At 37.6% G+C, this 18,881-nt stretch overlaps 1 protein-coding gene across 15 annotated transcripts in view; it reads left to right on the top strand.

Annotated features, from left to right (window-relative positions):
* The window catches only part of LOC306668201 (uncharacterized protein), a 528,324-nt gene that overhangs the window by 500,982 nt on the left and 8,461 nt on the right, over window positions 1–18,881 (top strand). For 3 of the 15 annotated variants that reach the window (XR_013765772.1, XR_013765773.1, XR_013765774.1), the window contains one exon: window positions 369–673. The exons of 11 other annotated variants lie outside the window; for them this stretch is intronic. The gene's annotated coding sequence lies outside the window, so the exon portion shown is untranslated. Of the gene's footprint in view, window positions 1–368; window positions 674–18,881 lie in introns of those variants that run through there. One more of the 15 variants, XR_013765775.1, reaches the window with a different exon arrangement.

Here is an 18,881-nt window from a genome sequence, read left to right as displayed (position 1 = left end):
AGTCTCTTGAAGTTCATTTCATTCACACGTAGTTACTATATTCCCCTCATTATGAATGGAGAGTCCGTTATGTTCAGGGAACTGTGCTGATGGATTAAAGATGCAACAAATAAGAAACCTGCTCTCAAGAACCTTGTCATATAAGATAACAATAAGGCACACACTCAAATCACTACAGTATAATGCAAGAAGTTAGTGATTCAATTGGAGATGGATGTTTGGATCACAAGGTTCATGGTGAATTACCCATTATAGGAACTCTACAATATCTAAAACCTAGAGATTTCCTTGAAAATATGGGAAGAGATCTGAGTCCTCCAAACTTCGGGGAAAAGTAATAAGAAAATATTCACTTTACTTTTTTTTAGGGCAATGCCCCAAGATGAACCCTGAGGCAGCTGTTGTCTTGGCCTCAACCCTGAGGCTCTGGTCTATGTTCCTCAACAGGGAAAGTGGTGAGTTTTGAAAGGTTAAGTTTGGGACAAGAAAGGGATTGCTTATTCTCCTTAATTAGAACACTTGAAGTTTTATGAAATAATTTTCATACTAGGAGAAAAAATTCTTCAGAAAGACCCAGGAAGAGGGCATGGGAACCACAACAATTACAGGTATAGCCTGCCCAGGGAAAGGAATCCCAGAGACATTTTCTTCCTGACTCCACAGGACATGGAGTATTGGGAGATATGTATCCCTCTGGCAATATACGCCTTATTTTCATGGAAGATATAAATAGTTATTGATTTTTTTTCTCCTATGTTATCTTGTTAAATCACGAGCTCACTAAGGGAGTGACCTCATTATCATATGGGTGATTTAAACTGCCAATAATAAAAAATCTTAACCCAACTTCTTAAACCACAAAAAACAAAAACTGATTAGCACACATAACAGGAAGTTCTGAGGATCGGTGACCCAAGGATTGGTTAATTTAGTAGCTCAATGATGTCATCAAAGATACCAATTTTTTTCTAATTTTTTTAATGCCTTCCTTACCAAGTCAGCCTTCATCATTGAGTGTAGTGATAGAAGGAACAGATTCTGGCAGTAGAATGCCATGGGCAAAGTCACAGAGTCAGGAGGCCACAGGGCATATATAAAACACATTGTATTTGAATGAAACATAAGAATTAATGGGAAATATAATGAAAAAGGTATGGTGGGACCAGGCCCTAATGTGAAACTAAGAAATGTGGATTTAATTCTACAGACTACTCAGAACTATGGGTATGTTTTAGCCAAGGCATTGATAAGACCAGCAAAGGGCTGTAGGAATATGAATCCAGTGTATCAGTAGGGACCAGGGTCAGGGGGTAGCCTAATCTAGGAGGAAGGTCCAAGTGATATCTCAAGCAAGTGGAAATGAAAATCTGAAGTAGGACAAAGGAAAAGGGAAAATGTCAAGAAAAATGTGGACACAAGAGTTAGTGAAGAAATACTGCAGAATTTGTCCACTAGTTGAATGGGGTGAGGGAGAGGCATCAAATTATGTCAGATTATTTAATTAATTAATGCAAATAGGACACATAGAAATTAGTATGAGGAACATTTGCTGAGCCTGCCTACTCACAGCTGTTCACTTGCACAACACATCAGTGAAGGAGTTTTTGTTATCCCATTTTACAAATGAAGCTAAGGCCTGGGAAAGGGTTTAAGAAATGTTCACATGATTAAGCAATTAGAAAATGGAATAGCCCGAATTTTAACTGAGTATTCCTAATTTCAAAGCTCATACTTTATCCACTGTACCTCTAGGAGGCAAGGAGACTAATTTGTTTTGATCTTTATTGATTTTTCTCCTCTGCTCAAAAGTACTCAAAGTGGTCTACATTGCCCTAGGGAATAGTCCAACCACTGCATGACACGCAAGGGCATCCGATCTCTGACTCTAACTTGCTTTTCCACCCTTATTTTCCATTATAATCATTTGGTGTCCTACTACATCTACCTAATGGTGATTATTATTTGGAATTCCCTAAACACACCAAATGCTTTTTTTGTTTTCTCTCCCATTCCTTGCTTACATAGCTTCTTTTCTGGTGGAAATTGTACCTGACCACCTCGTCCATCATCTTTTTCCAATTATTCACTTATATTCACTCTGTGTTCCCACATACTTTCTTCGTGGTTAGCTTAGTAACAGATCATTTGTATAATCTTCCTGGCAGAGCTGGAAGCTCCTTAAGGGCAGGGATTGGTTCTATTGGCCTTCATATCTCATGCAGAATCACTTGCAAGACTGTACACTTATAGGAAGTGAGAAGGGGAAGGAACAAAGAAAGATAAAAGAAAGAAATGCAGGAAAAATAAAAGAGAAATATGATACAGAAACATATGAAGAAAGTATTTTGAAAGTTATTTTTAATTATTCTGGCAAAGTGTGCTTTATGATTATTAAAGGATTATAATTATTATTAAGGGATAGGAAAAGTATAAGAGAAGTCTAATGATTGATTAAATTATTATCTTAAAATTCATAGAAAATTCATAGACTGTTTTCCATGGTCAAGAACATTTTAACAATAGGAAATGGATTTATAGTAGAAAGTATTTCAATTTAGCTTACGGGAAGTGTAGACAACATTTTAGAACATAAATGATCATTAATAGTCTTCTAGAACAACAGTACAGTAAGGAATAAAGCCAGAAAATAGAACAAAATATGTATTTCCCAAGTATCCCTAGAGATCTCCATGCCAGTTGGTAACAGTCTATTCTGAGTACTTCTTTCTCTCTCTGATTCATACCACTGCATGCTCTATTTGTTTGAGTGTCTTTCAACCTCACCAGGGGCAGGTGAGGGCTTACTAATCTTTGTCTTCCCAGAGCTCAGCCCAGTGCCTGGCACTTAGTAAGCATGTGCTCAGTGTCTGCTGAATGAGACTGTGTAATGCACAGCATTGACACAGGCTGGCAGGGTCCTCATGCTGAGCTGTGTTAAGCAATATAATATGTTTGGTAAAATTTAGCTTTATTTAACCAATGATTAGCCTATATCATGATAAGCTATCAAGTTTTTGTTTTATTTACTGAACATAGTACTGAAAAGAGGAGACAGGTGTGTACACCATGGATCCTGCTTTTGAGGAACCTGTTCTTCCTAACAAAACTTAGTTTGGGGACATACGACTAAATTATAAGAAATAAAGTTGGACCATACAGAGATACAGTTCAACCTTGATAAAAAAAAATCTTTTGGAATTGGAATTTATTCATAACAAAGTAAACATGAAGCAGAAATATTCAGCTCCTGGACATCCAGTTGCCTCCACACACATCTCCTCTCTATAGCAACCCAGTTGAAGTCATACAGGATTGTTATGCACTTGTGTTGACTGTTGCATTCTGATGTGCATGAGTCTTACCTTCATAGACGATTGCCTTCTAGCAATTTAAATTTTAAGCTTTAATTAATGAAAAGCTTTGCCTTCTATTAAAAGAGCTTCATGAACTAGCAAAAAGGTATAGCATTTACATAAATGCATATCTATTTCTGTCTGGCTGTCTATCTATCAGCTATCTATATTCGGCTTGGTGGATGGTGAGGCCATTGGGATTCCATCCATGGTCTCTGTCCCAGAATAGCACTCTTTCCTCATGGGCATACGTGGCTCTTGCTGATGAAGATCTGGTTGATGAAACTTCTTGGGGAGGAAGCCAGTATATTGTCCTCATCAGCTCAGTCAAGGGCTTGCACTTGATATGGTTTGGTCCCAGATACACCAGCCTGCTGGAGCTTTCCTACCTTTTTTTGACTTTTTGCTTTCTTTTCTTTTTCTGGACTAAATGCATCTCAAATACAAGCAATAACTCTCTTAATACTAACCAAATGATTCCTTCCCCTTCTCTGCCCTAAAATGCATGTTTTATGTTCCTTTAAACTCTTACTGTTCTTCCTAGTTCAATGCATTTTTGCGCTGTAGCCCCACCTATTTGACATTTTGAAGTGCACATTTATGTCTCTAGTATTAATTTTCATCCTGGAAATTCATTAAATCACATGCAAATATTAACCAAAAAGACATGGCCTCAAACCGCAGGTGTTGAAGATCTGGGAAATAAGTTTTTAACAAAGGAGTGTGTTATCAAATTAAAATGCCTTGCATTAGTGGAGGAATTAATAATATAGTGATAACAGCTAATTGTGTGGTACACATGCTCACTGTTTCTGGGATGCTGGGAAGCAGATCTTAGTCAGGGTTAGCACAGTATCTGGAGGCTCCCTGGCAAGTCATTCTTATGCAAGAGCTTTGGAGGATGGATAATGACAGGTCTATCCAAATCACAGTCAATGTAGCATCATAGATATAAATGTTGTTACCAATATTTTCTAAAAAGTTATTCCTGTTCTGGGAATAATCTTCAGAAGAGGAATTTTTACAGTTGGATTCAGTGGAGTTTTGTCACTGAAAATGTGGGTAGATTGTCTTCCCATCCATGGATTCAATCAGGCATGGATTCAGAGTACACTTGAATTACATCTTAAATAGATATAATGAATATACCGATTACATTCTCTTTGTAAACTAAATTAATACAGATTTAGTATTTTTATTAAAGTGCTTTTTTTGGCATAGGAAGTTCAATCAACTGAGACTTCCTTTTTCAGAAAGCTCTGCTTTGCATAAAGCAGCCACATCATAAGGAAAAAAAAAAAAAGATGGGAAGGAGAGTTAGCCTTGGTTTGGGAGAGAAATCGAGTGAGTGAAACTAAGGGCATATGAAGAACAGTCAATATCCAGCAACAGCAGCAAAACAGTTTCAATTTTCTGGATTATTAATTCAAATTCACACGCACATGCCAGTTAAAATTAAAGGCCTCTTTTTACTGCACTAGTTTAAATTAAAGATTATATTCTGCTCCACAAGTCTGAATTAAATAGCTTATTTTGCACACCAAGCTCTCATTTTAAAGCTAATAAAGAAAAGACATAGCATGTACGTGCAAGCTCGAGACAGGAAGGGTCTAAATTACTACACCTGTTTCACTTGGGAGCTACTTTATTAGTGTTACAAAACTTGGCTTTCAATTTGGCACTCAGAAGCACATTTAGAACAAGCATTTCTTTGTTTTGACAGAGAAGCCGTGGTAAATGAATGACGTTTGAGCTAGGTGTGAAATGTGAAGGTACAAAATTAACTGGTAAGGTAATTACTGTTCTAATTCTGCATAAACAAGCGTTTTGAAAATCATTAATAGTTCAGGGAAATAATGTTAGTGATTAAATAAGGTGGCTTGCATCACTGAGCACAACTAAGCTCCTTTAATTACATTTGAAAGCAAGGGAAAGCAGCTAATTAAAATTAGCACAAGGTTCCTGAATGACCAGCACTGCATTGTTGCTCTAACCTGTATAATTGTGTGTTTATTAATATGTCTTCATTTTCCCTCTCGAGCATTTAACAAAATTATTTAAAATAACTAATAACCTTTAAAGAGTAAATGTGACTGAATCCAGTTATCAAAATGAATAGTGCAGCCCTTGCTCAGTCCTGCCATCAATTCCCTTTCCCAACATCCATTGACACTCGTAGAGTTTCTCTGGTTGAAACCAGGAAAGCAATGCTCTATGCTTGGTGCCATCGAAGGGCTGGTCTCCAAGGCAATGCTTGGATGTTATTTCCTTTGTGGGATTCTGACTTGGCTCTTTGTTGTCCCTTTAAGGGAAAAAGAAATGTAACTTGGATTTAAAAATCTCACAAATTGACTGTTTTCACTGACATACATTCATTCATTCATTCAAAAATTCATTTGTTCCTAAATGTGATACTTTCCATAAATCTTTATCAAGCTTTAGTACTATTCTTGGGGTTATGGAGGAGAAAAAAATATGATTCCAGACAGGACAAGCTACTTTGCAGGGCCCATTGCAAAATAAAAATGCAAATTCCTTTGTGCAACAATTATTAAGGATTTCATAACATTCAAGCAGTAGAGCATTAAACCAGCATGAGACTCATCTGGGTGTGGGGCCCTGCGTAACACATAAGTCTTACAACCGTGAAACTCAATTCAACCGGTTTGTTGTTATGGTTTAGATCTGGAATTGTGCCCTAATAAGCTTGTGTTTTGAAAGTATGATCCTCAATGCATCAATGTTCAGAGGTAGGACTTTTAGAATAATATAGGAGGATGAGAGCTATAACCTCATTAGTGAACTAACCCATTTGATGGATTAATAATTTGAATGGACTACTGGGTGGTAACTGTAGGCAAGTGGTGCATGGCTGGAGGAAGTATGATTCTGGGAGGGGGTGTGCATTTGGGGACTGTCTCTTATCCCAGGATCCTCATGCTCACTCTCTCTTTGTCTCTCTTTTTTCCTCTCTCTCTTCATCCTGGCTCCCATGAGTTGTGCTGCCTTCCTCCACTATACCCTTCCACCATGATGTTCTGACTCATCTCAGACCCAAAGTAATGGAATAATGGAGTTGACTAACCTGGGACTGAGACCTCTCAAACTGTGAACCCCAAATAAACTTTTCTCCTTCAAGTTTTCTTGTCAGGTATTTTGGTCAGCGATGAAAAGCTGACTAACACACTCATCAAGCTGTAAGGATAATCTATGTGGAAACAATGACAAGAAAATGTGGTTCCTATACACAGTGGGCAGAGTATAGCCAGAGAAATAATTGTCTGACCCCAGAAAAGAGTCTCATCATGCTAGATCTACTGCTGAAGACTTTATTAGATAATGAGTCACTTCCTGCTTCCATGGAGTACTCCCACTGCCAGATTAATATTTAGTTCTCAAATCATGAAATTTGCAAAGATGATAATTTGAGTTTAGTTATTTAAACATAAGAATTCAATAAAAGAATTCTAAAATATGTTGACTTGAATAAACGAAATAAATTTATTATCTATTTTGGTATCAGCTAACATTTTTGAGGGCTTGTGTTGTGCTCAGCACTGCTCAAAGTGCTATATGAGAATGATTTTGTTTGATGTTCCAGAAACTCTATGAGGTAGGTAGAATCATTATCTACATTTAGTAGATGATCAATTTGGCCAAGAGAATTTAAGTGACCTGACTTGCCCAAGAAACTAAGTGACAGAGCTTGTATTTGAACTGAGATGGTCTGACTTGAGAGCCTGCATTAGTCACTCTGCTAAAAGATGACAAGGGACAAGGATGATTTATTTGGCTAGGTTCCCTTTTTCTGCATTTCACTTTGTTTGTATAGATATACTTGGATCATTTGAGAATCTTAAATGGTTGTTGCATGTCAATCAAATAATTTTGGACACATGTGACACAGAAAGGAAAATGTCAATTACTTTTTCAATTTAGGGAAAATAATTATTGTGCTAGCATTTGAATGGGAATTATATATCAAGTAGAAATTTTATGTTAGTGTCTTTGTTATAAGCTCCCTATTAAGTGGTCCAGTGGATGGTAACTACATATCTGGTCCAACAACTCAGACCCAGCACTCCTCAGGTTTCTTCTCCTGCTAACAAAAGTCTAAACTTTAGGCATTGTCATATCTAAGAAGAAGGCTGCAGAAAACTTGAAAGGTTCTTAGTGTATTACTTGGAAACTTTTGAGCATGCATAAAGTTTACAACGAAGTAGTGATGTGATGAGAAGAGCTGTGGTTGTCACTCTGACCCCTAGAAATTCCACCTGACCATGGGTGGAATTTGATATTGATTCAGTCAACTGCAGCCATTTGGATGCTTTTTATCTGGGTGGCCACATATTACTACAATGAATATTAACTCAATGGGTAAATAAAAAATGTTAGGGAGAACTGAGACTGAATTTTCTTCCTCCTTCTTCCTCCTAGTTCCTTATTCCTTCTCCTCCTCCTTTTTCTTTTTTTTTTCTCCTTTTTTTATGCAGTGCTAGGCTTAATACATGCTAGACAAGTGCTGTACCACCAAGCTACACACCAGCCCAACAGTGATGCTTTAATTCTATTGTAGTTGAATATCATTTGGAAATAGCAATTAAGATCTAGCTCTCTTTAGATATTTTACTTTATTTAGGATCTATTTAATGTTAGATATTTTGTAGGCTGGTGGGACTTAAAAATCCTGGGACTGTCATGTCTTTCACTTTAACCTTATTTTCTAAATTTTCCAAACCCAAAACAGCAGATAATAAAGACAATCTCATCTCCTGAATTTCTTGAAATATCTATAATATTTACTTGATATTTGTTTACTAGAATGCCTTGAACATTGTGTCTAGTAAATCTTTGTTGAATGAATGCATGTATCATTTCATTTTTAAGTTTTTCAAATGTGTCTGCAACATTATTGAAGTTAGGGATCACATAATATGCATGTTTGCCTTGCTAGCACTTGACACAGGTCTGATACATGGTAGATGTTTAAGAAATGTTCTATGCTGACCATAAACATTTTCTTTGATTATTATTCAGTCAAGATCCTAAGTATTTTATCCTACTTGTCTTCAAATTACTGTTTTATATAGCAAAAGTGCATCTTTCTTTCCTCTAATGATGCAAATAGGAATGATTTTTGAGCACAAAGGCATCAAGGAAGTTAAGTGCTGAGAACACAAAGAAAAATAGGACATGATTTCACAAAGCCTAAATGTCTCTCGAGGAGAAGTGAAGGACTGGTTTGACTATAACACAGGAGAGATGTGCTCATGGCAGATAGAGTTCTGGGGAGACAATGGTGAAAGACATTATTTCTCCCCAAGAAGGTGGTGATGGGAGGTCTTCACAGAAAAAGGAACTTTTGAATGGGACTTTGAAAAAGTAAAATTTCATCAAGTGAAAAATAGAAGGAAGAGCATTCCAGAGGAAACATCATGATCAAAGGGATACAAAGGAGTCCATGTGTAAGGATTAGCAAATAGCACGGGGCCAGCTAGAGCTTGGGGAAAAGGGGTCAGACTGTAAAAAGGATTTGGAAACAGATTATATAGGGTCTGGAATGCCATCTGGGCCTTGGGGAATTTGTCCCAAAGACAAAGGGAAGCTATCAAAAGTTTTAAGAGCTATAAATGGCATAAACTGGGGTCATGCTTATGAAAGAAAAGTTTGAATGTGGTAATGGTTTACTGTGTGGAAGTCTGAGAACAGGGAGTCCAATTTGGGGTTGATTTTAAGTTCAGGCAATAAATGTGGGTAACTCAAATTAGGGATATAATGGTGGATGGATTCCAAACACATTTCAAAGATAGACTACTATCCAAAGATGATGCATCAAGAGTAGAATATTGTAAATTATTTTCCCCTCTAATCATAGTGATGTATTTTCAGGATTGTACTCACCCCTGCCCGTCATCTACTTTCCTATGTCCAAGAGTGCCCAGTTATTTCTAAGACTATGGCTAAAGAGGAATGCGTTACAAAGATACAGGATAGAAATAGTTTCAATGGGCCAAGATAAGGTTAAAGCTGAGAACTTCTCTCTGCACTCTATTTTTGATGAATTCTACATTTGAAAAAAAAAGAACCAATAGAATAAATTATAGGATATCTCTCACAAGTGTCTCTCATTGCATTTCAGAGTGCTGTATCTCAAATTTTGTAGGTAAGTCATATTTTACCAAATAAAATTTCTTTGATAATTCATGGTCAGTCGTGTGGACATAATTTTCATTTGCATGACAACTGTGGAAGGTTCACATTCCGGGAACCAGGGAGGGGGGGCGTTGATGAGGAAGGGGTTCGAGTGGGAATCTGGGAACAAAGTTTGATTTGGTGTTGTAGCCATCCTGACATTTTCCACCCCTGAGTACTTATTTTATTTTAAATCTCAATATCTCATTCCATTAGTGTTTTGATTTTTTAAAAAGGTGCAGACTTCTTAGCCTGTTCTCCATTTCAACGATGTTCTCTTTGAGAACACAGAGCCAGCAAATTACTTAAAACAGCAAAGTGTCATGATTCAATAGTCATAACTTTTCTTCCTATTAATAATGCTTTCCCCCCTGAATCATATCTACATGTCAATCACATCAATAGACTAGAAAAACGATGTTTGGCAACGTTACAAAACACAGACATCTTGGAACCTGGTTATTTTCTATTTTTTAAACCTTTAATACTGAGCTAAAATCGGTAATAAATCTAAAAATTAATCAATAAGGATATATTACATTCTGTTAAAAATTTAGTATAAATCTTTCAGTCTTTACAAATTTTGACCTTATAGTGGTGTAGACAGGTGAATTATAAATTAGGTGTTTTTAAAACACATATATTTTTAATTAATGCATGATATAATACAATAATAAATACAACCAAGAATAAAATGCTAATTTATATTTTATATTTAGGTATAATCAAGTCAGGTTAAAACAGACACTTGATGTTTCCCACATTGATTCAGCATTTATATCTCAGATGCAAAAGGATCCAATGAATAATAATTTACATATATATACATTTTAAACAGTAAAAATAGATGGAATCATATAGAGGTTTGCATGGAAAGGTAGTGGAACACTAGAAAGCAGTTCAATGGTGAGATGTTAAATCTTTGGAGACTGATATGTAATTTAAGGAAAATGTAAATTATAGCCTCAATTAAATTATGGAATAAGTATTTGAATCTCTATTAGTTTTTTTCATGTATTCCATGTTCTTCTATGAGTAATATTTATATTTTTCAAAATTCATGGGTACTTTAAAAATCCATTCTGGCTTGAAAGCTTTTTGTCTCTCATGGCTAGGGTAGTGTCTGGAAGGGGATTGGTTGAGTGGGCAGAGGTGTGAGTGAGTCAGGCTTTGACAGAGGAAGGATCACTTGAGGGTCCCTTGAATCTTCCCCTTTCAGTTGGTGATCCAACTTTCTAGGTATGAATAGTTGCAATAGGTAAGTTTACATTGCAGTGTGGAAGAGTGGTTATGAATGCGAAGTCTGGCATTGCACCGAATGCATGACTTTGGGCAAGTGCTTTAACCTTTCTTTGCCTCATTTGCTCATCTGCAAAATAGAAATCATACCACTGATGTTAAAAGACATGATGTATGTGAAGATGAAATAGCATAGCGGGTGCTTCACAGGAGCACTCCAGTACTGATAGCTGTTCTTGTCACCATGTGCCTGAATTCTGCATCCTCTTTACTCTGACATCATCTTGGGTTTCTTCCTGATTTTGAGAGCCTTCATCTGGGTTTGCTTTCTGTTGGCTGAATCTGTTTCATCTCTTTTTTGCCTTTCGAATTCTGACTTGGTTATTTGACATGGTTGTCTCATTATTCCCTTCACTTTGCCATTTGGCCATGGTTCATTGGCTCAAGAATTTGAATGAATTCAGCTTCACAGGAGCTCAGAACTGTCTTCCCTCATTTGATCCCATTGGCCCTACTTCTTCCAGTTGTATCAACTCCAAATCCTCTACATATTTTGGACTCCTTACCTTCTCTCTCTTTCCACATCAAATTCATCTTCAAGTTCAGACAGTTCTTTCTTTCTTATACCTGTGATACCCATCACTTCCTTTCAGATCCCTTTGCTAGCACTACATCCCAGGTTCCCATTATTCTGCAGGTGTACTTCCTCCCTCTCCCTACTCCTGCCCACAGATGCTATATGAGTCTTTTCCAATTTTTTTTACACTTATAACTTTTTCTTGCCCCCACTTTTTCATCAAAATCCATTGCTTACCAAAATATAGAGATATTTCACTTAGCATTTAAGACCAACAATTAATTCCTCATCAGCTTCATTTCTTCATCAAATATTTAATATAGATCAGATTTCATAACAGAAACAGTAGATATAATGGTTAAAAATTAGCCATAGTTTCCGCCTTCAGGAGACCCACATTCTAGTGGAGACATTTTTTTTCAAGGGCCTCCTCTTGATATCATGTGCATCCTTTTTCTGTGCATAAGAGGACATTTCTCTCCTCTCCATTGAACCTAGTCTTTGCTTTCTCTGAAGTCCTCCTGAATGTTCTTTTCCCCTGGAGGAGCCTGTTAGAGAGCAGGATAGATGCTGAATTCAGGAAATATAACTGCTGGTTGCTTTCACTTTTATTCCCCTTTAACTCATTTCACTGTCCTTCCCAAAATTACTGGATTAGAGCACCAAATACCTCTCTTCTTTGCTTCTCCAATACTCCTTCAAATCTACTACCTCTGCAGACTCTTGGGGGGAAAGGCACAACAAACATTTTGATATCTGAAAGTCTTTTCTGCTTGATTTCCGTGGACTTACTTCTGTTTATTTTAGGTCCTGAGAACATGGGTAAAAGCTCATTATGATTCTCTGACATTCAGCTCAAGTTTCCTGTTGAGTTAAAATAAATGAAAAGTTTAAACAGTTAGTGGACCTTGGAACATTTACTGAACATTATATTTTACATAAGAGCCCCACTGGTGGTTGTGGGTGAGTACTGAGACAAGAGAGTTTCTAGCTCCTATCCCAGCCAGAGGAATTTTCCTAAAATAAAATTATATCATGTCTACTATGCCAATGTTTTAGAGTAATATTCAAACTCTTTACCCTGGCTTGTTAGATCTCTCAAAATTTGAATCCCTCTTTAATATCATCTTTTCATTTGCTCATTTACCAAGTAGTCATTGACAACCTAGTATGTATCAGGAAGTAGTCTAAGTTCTAAATATATAGCAGGCCTTGTATTTGAGACCTCTTCTTTTAGGAGGAGTTGAAAAAAATTAAAGGAAGCAATCAATGATGATTTCTGAATGAGTTTTTTTTTTTTTTCCTGTGAAAAATAATTTGAAAACTGAAGAAATCCAAATAGGAATTTCTAAAGATTACTTGTCAAATCAAATGTAGCACAACTATAAAAATGTAGGGAAAATACTCTAAAAATCTGCTTTTGAATTACTTCAAAATTGTCTAAGATTTTTCTGTGCACACACAAAAAAATCAAAATTAGAAATTTTTGGAATTGTTAGTGGCTTATGCCACAAAGAGAAAGTAAAACTCAATGACAGGACTCATTCTCTAAGAAAAGGTCTTAGCCCCACATCAAATGATTGACGAATGAATGCATACTTTGGTGTATGTCAACATAAAATGTTTAAGTTTCTTAAAAATCATATGTTTTGTTTCTGCTCTGAAGTACCACTTTTTAATTTTTTTTTATTTTTATAGACTGCATTTTGATTTATTGTACACAAATGGAGTACAACTTGTATGGTTGTGCACGATGTAGATTCATAATTCCTGTAATCATACATGTATATAGGGTACCACTTTTAATAAACTAATCAAATATAGACCCCAAACCTTATTGGATAATGAGTTTTTACTATATTGACAAGAGCTGGGACAAAAATCATACAAGCTAATGTCCTAGAAGGTAACAGTAGTCTGGGTTAAGGACAGTATTCTGGTGACCAATAAAGACCTTTTCCATCCCTGCGCTTGGAGACTGTAGTTGGTTGTTCTTCTAGGTGCTTTAACATGTAGTGCTGTCTCTCCTGTTCCTGAATTTTCATCCAGGTTAATCTGCCTTCCTTATTTCAAGCACCTTCCATTCTCCCTCTTTCTCTTGCTGGCACTGATTCCAAAAGGCCAAATCAAGATGTCTTATTCTCCTTCAAATCTTCCCTGCCATCCTCACGTCTGACTTAGGTGTCCCTCTGGTTCCTCCAACATGTGCTGCACTGTTCTAACTTTCTGTTACTCATCTGAATTCTCTGTTACACTAAGCTTTCGAAGACCAGGGTCAAAGTTTATTCCATTCCCTTCCATATCTACCCCCAGTGGCTAGCTTAGTGCTGGCAATCTAATCATTGTGGACATCATACTCGTTGAAGGAATGTATAAATCATAACAAAGGAGAATGTGTGAGATGAAAGAAGGGGAGCATACATCTAGTTAAATGAATAGTATGAGCAACACGTGAGACTTCTGAAGAACTTCCAGTAGCATTTTGTAGCCAAAGGTTGTGCAATATAGAGGAAGAACCATCTAATGTTTTTGAAGGAACTGTTAAACAACATTACAACATTACACTGAAGGGGATAGACTAGGTGCATTATCTATATTTCATTAGGACTTTCTTTCTGAGATGGGGTCAACTGTAAACAAGAGGATGGTAGTGGAGACATGACAAGGGGGTAAATACCAATTATTATTTTATCCTGATTGTTTATAAACACTCTTACCAGGAAAACAGTTTGGTACTCTAATTCCTAATTTGCTTTTTTGAAGGCGGTATGAAAGCTTTATTAAAGAAAGACAAAAATCATCTAAGGGAAAAATTTACATGCACTCACAAACAGTTTTAGACAGATTTAATAATTTAAAAAGTGCAGGTACCAACATTTCATATTTTAATGTTTTAAACTTGGATATTATTAGCTCTAAACAGTTGACCTATTTATGTAAACGGCAGTCTTCTATGAAAGAATGTCCAAGACTCTGTAATGATTTTGATTGACTGGGAAGAGAGGTACAAAAAGTGAACATATGCTTATATGGACAAAATAAACTATTAGAAGCAAAATAGGAAGAAGAGATTTTTAAAACTGCACTGTAAAAGTATTCACTATACATTAGAATTAAGTATACAGTGGGGCCACTAGGACCTTCCATCTGAGAGGATTCACTTACTGAAATACTAATGCAAACTCAATAGGAGCCATCTCATCTTTAAGAGCACCTCTCAGCATGGGTCCTCCAGGGAAGCCTCGCGTTGAGACTCCAGTGCGTTATTTGCAATTCACTTCCATGCCCATCACCTCGTGCCCAGATCATCTGCAGAACACAGGTACGAAGCAGCCTTCTCCTTCATCCACTAGCAACACAGAAAACTGGGTGCCTTGAAAGCAGCAACATGCCCTGTGATGTTACACATGCATACTAACAGCAGATGTTTTCTTGTTGTGATAGTCTTAATTTGGTTTACAATTTATAAGGCTTTTTGTTAGTGAACATGGTCTCAAAAGCAGATATTTTTCAGGCCTCTGAAGTACTTTGGTTAAAAACAAAAACCCCTCAGGCAATGTTTTGTATTATTTGGAGCTATAATTTGGCAGGATTCAAGATATATAAGTTTCTTTCCCCCTAGATTCCAGTCTCAGCTGGAATGGGGAAGGATGCAGGGAGATCAGGCACCTTTTTAATGTGCCTCTTTTCCCACTAATGCCCTGATGTTAGAGGACATTGACTAGTGACAAACAGTGCAATTTTCTTTGTATGTGAACTAGAGCATTTCAGCTAAAAGCTTAAAGGAGCTTGCAGGTAAGTTGTCTCGGCAAGAGTTTCTCCCCTGAAAGAATACAACTTAATAAATGTGCAGTGGCTCCATTTGGACCCCTACCTGCCTAGCAATACAAAATCACAGTCTGTCTGCTGCCTTGAGCTCATGCCTTGCACACACACGAGCTGGCCCCCTCTGCGGTTCACTGGAGTGTATTTCATTAGAACCTCTTCGTGGCATGGTGAACCTGATTGTAATGAATGGGCTGAACTCTGAAAGCACTGGGCACTGACCTTCCATCTGCTGATATCCTAAATCAGGCCATTAGAGGATTCCACAAGAAAGAGCATGCTGTTTATAGGTTAATTTATCTCTCATTTGGTTCAACTAGATGTGTGCTTATAAAGGTCCTCTAATTGAATCTTATAGATGCCACAGAGATCTTTCCATTTTAAGAAAGCCTTTGGAAACAAATACAGTCAGTCCCCAGTTATCTATGATAATGGGCACTAGGCCGGCATGGATGAGCGTAACACAGAGATGGTTCTTGATTCTCATTTGTGTGATTACTTTTAAACCCCCATTCCCATCAAATATTGAACCTGAACAGCTGCAATGTCTGATCCTGGTCGATCTCCCATTTATTTTAGCTGATGACCCTCCCATCAAAATGCTATAAACAAAGGAGGCCAAATGTCTGATTATTATACGTGTCTCTTTAAAACACAAAGGAGTATAGATACTGATGAAGTCAGATGAAGGAATTCTTTAGACGAATAACACAATGGCCTCTGAAAAGTCAGGCATTTCTAGTTGTCTACAGCATATGTATATTGTAGTGACAGTGTCTGCTAATTGAGTACTCACTGTGTGTCCTATACTGGGCTTAACATTTCATTGTTTAATCTTCACAACAAACCAAAGAGGTTTGGAGCAATTTTTATTCCTGTTTCATTGATGGGGAAACTGAGGTTTAACAGAGGTAAATAGTTGCCTTGCAAGCTAGTGCTGGTGAGAACCCAACGAGTACTGATAGTCAGTCATGTCTAACTCTTCTGACCTTGGAATTGGCTTTCTACCTCTCCTGCCCCCAGCAGGTGAGGCTCCCAGGAGTTATGCTCCGTGATGCCAGTGGCCCATGCTTCTTCAGTCTCTCTTTATTTCTCCATCCTTTCTATCCACATCTGGATTCACTGTCTTTTAAAGCTTAGTGAGTTACCCTTTCTCTACTAGTTCCTGGTATTGAGATAGCATGGAAAGGTGTCGACACATGAAATGAACCCTCTTCACTAAAAAAATGACCATCTATACCCTGGTACTTCGGAAAATCATCTTTATTTTGAAACTTTCACACTTTTTTACATGTTTTTTTCCCCTTTTTCTAGAGTCAATAAGTGCTTCATCTCTTTCCTTTCAAAAAACTGTTTCAATTACCTGGAGCACACATGTCAATGTTTTACTAAGCTGTTGTCATCAGTAAGGAGCATCCCAATCATCTGGAATGGTGACTCCTTGTCATGACACTGCCCCTGTACACCTCATAGCAGTCAATTTCTAAATATTGAAGGTTTGTGCCTCAGCACTTAGTTAATTCATTTATCACCTACCTTTAAGGGATAATTGTAGGTGCATAATTTTAGCAACATCATTATGCCTGTTGATATAATCCAGAGCCGCCACAGTGGTGCAGCCCCTGATTATATGTTCAGTTAACTGCCGCATGTTGTCAGCACCTCATTCACCAGGTTTTCTACTGTTGGATACTTATAATAATTTACAGCAAAAATAGTCCTGCCAGGAATGATCCCAGCAACCCCATGGCCTCACAAACTCACAGGTACAGGTGGCATGTAGCTTTACTTTCCAGTTTGCACTTTTGGTACACAGAACGTGGACGTGGGGTCAGACTGCCTGATTTCTGGTCTGGGTTCTATGGACTTTGGGCAAGTCACTAACTTTTGCTGGGAGCTATTTCAAGTTGGACATAAAATGGTCATGAAAGTATATGGCCTGCCTAACTGCACAAGATTATTGTGATGTTCAATTGGAATAATATAGTTGAATGTGCTCTTAAAACTTATAAAATAGGGGCAACATGTGACATGGGATTTCTCTGTCTCAAAACATATTTGCCCGATGCTGTTTTCATATACTCCAAGGAACATTCTCACTTTCCACCTTACATTTGGGCAGTTGAACAATTTTCATCCAGATTTTCATGTTAGAAAATGGCTTTTATTTTCACTTTTGTAAACTATATGTAAATTCCCTAAAGGCAGGGACAAAAGCTCATACCTCTTTGTTTCATCCATGAATCCTAGACCTGCAAAATTGTTTTCACTTAAAAACCTCAACTCAATTGTTTGGAGGTTGTTTGATTTGAGGACTGTACATTGTTGACCTTAGCTATTCCCTTTTTATGTATTAGGATTGCAAAATTAGAGTTTTCCGATGCTCTATGATGTTTTGTCATAGAGGTGACAATTTTACAATAATGACTTTGACAAATGGATGAAATTGGAGAATATCATGCTAAGTGAGATAAGCCAATCTCAAAAAGCCAAAGGACGAATGATATCGCTAATAAGTGGAGGATGACACATAATGGGGGGGGGAGGGAAGGGTTAGTGTTAGGGTTAGAGTTAGGGTTAGGGATGGGGGCAAGTATGGAGGAAGGAAGTACTGTATAGAGGGTAAAGAGGGGTGGGAGGGGTGGGGGGAAGGGAAAAATAACAAAATGAATCAAACAACATTGTTCTATGTAAATTTATGATTACACAAATGGTATGCCTTTACGCCATGTACAAACAGAGAAACAACATGTATCCCATTTGTTTACAATAAAAAAAAAAAATAATGACTTTGAGTATATCCAGGGCATTTTGAAGAACAAATTATAACTTGAACTCAGAATCACAAAGACTTTTTTTTTTTTTTTTGGTGGTGCTGGGGAGGATTGAACCTAGGGTCTTGTGAATGTGAGGCAAGCACTCTACCAACTGAGCTATATCCCCAGCAAGACCTTTGTTTTGATGGCATCATCCCTGTCACTAGAATAGCTCTACCCCACTTTTTCAATTTTTCTGATGTAGTCATTTGGCATGGGTCTGTTTTGCTGTTGTTTTTGTTGTTTGAGTGAAAACATTAGTGCAAAATATGAAACTAATATCCATGTATCCCGTGGTCCAGGGGGAAGAGGAATAGGCAGGGACAAGGATGGAGCTGATTTATAAGATGCCTCATGGGAATTAGTAAGTGGCGTCCTCTGTGGGTGAACAAGTTAGGAGAAGATGTCACCTTTGCGAGGTAACTGTCCCATGCTGGGCATTTAACTTGGAGTGGAGTCAGGACTTGTTTCAATCTCCACTCAGTGTCCTTGACAGTGCCTCGATACAGAACACAGACTGCATGGTGACATTAGAGGGAGAGGCCATGGCTTTCCTAATGGGAGAATAAAATCTGCAAGTTCCTGCAAACATACTTAGTACCAGGTGGGCCCATGATGGGGCTACTGGTGACACTTGGTCTTTTCCTCTCTACCTGGATTCTCTGTTGCCCTTTTGGTGACATCTTGTGGTTCCTTTACCCGTCACCTGGCATTTTCATCTTAGGCTTCCTGTGTGCAGGTCTATGGGTAAGAAAAGAAGGAGGCTGTGTGGGCCTTTCCCTGGGGCCCACCAATCTCCAGGGAATGGCTCTGCCTCTAAGACAAGTCCCCCCAGAAATGGAACAATTGGCATTAATCTTTTCTATAAATAATCATTTT

Source organism: Sciurus vulgaris, assembly GCF_902686455.1.
Source record: "Sciurus vulgaris genome assembly, chromosome: 1".
Classification (NCBI taxonomy): domain Eukaryota; kingdom Metazoa; phylum Chordata; class Mammalia; order Rodentia; family Sciuridae; genus Sciurus; species Sciurus vulgaris.
Note: the sequence above shows the minus strand (reverse complement) of the source record. Positions and strands in the feature narration are given on the sequence as shown.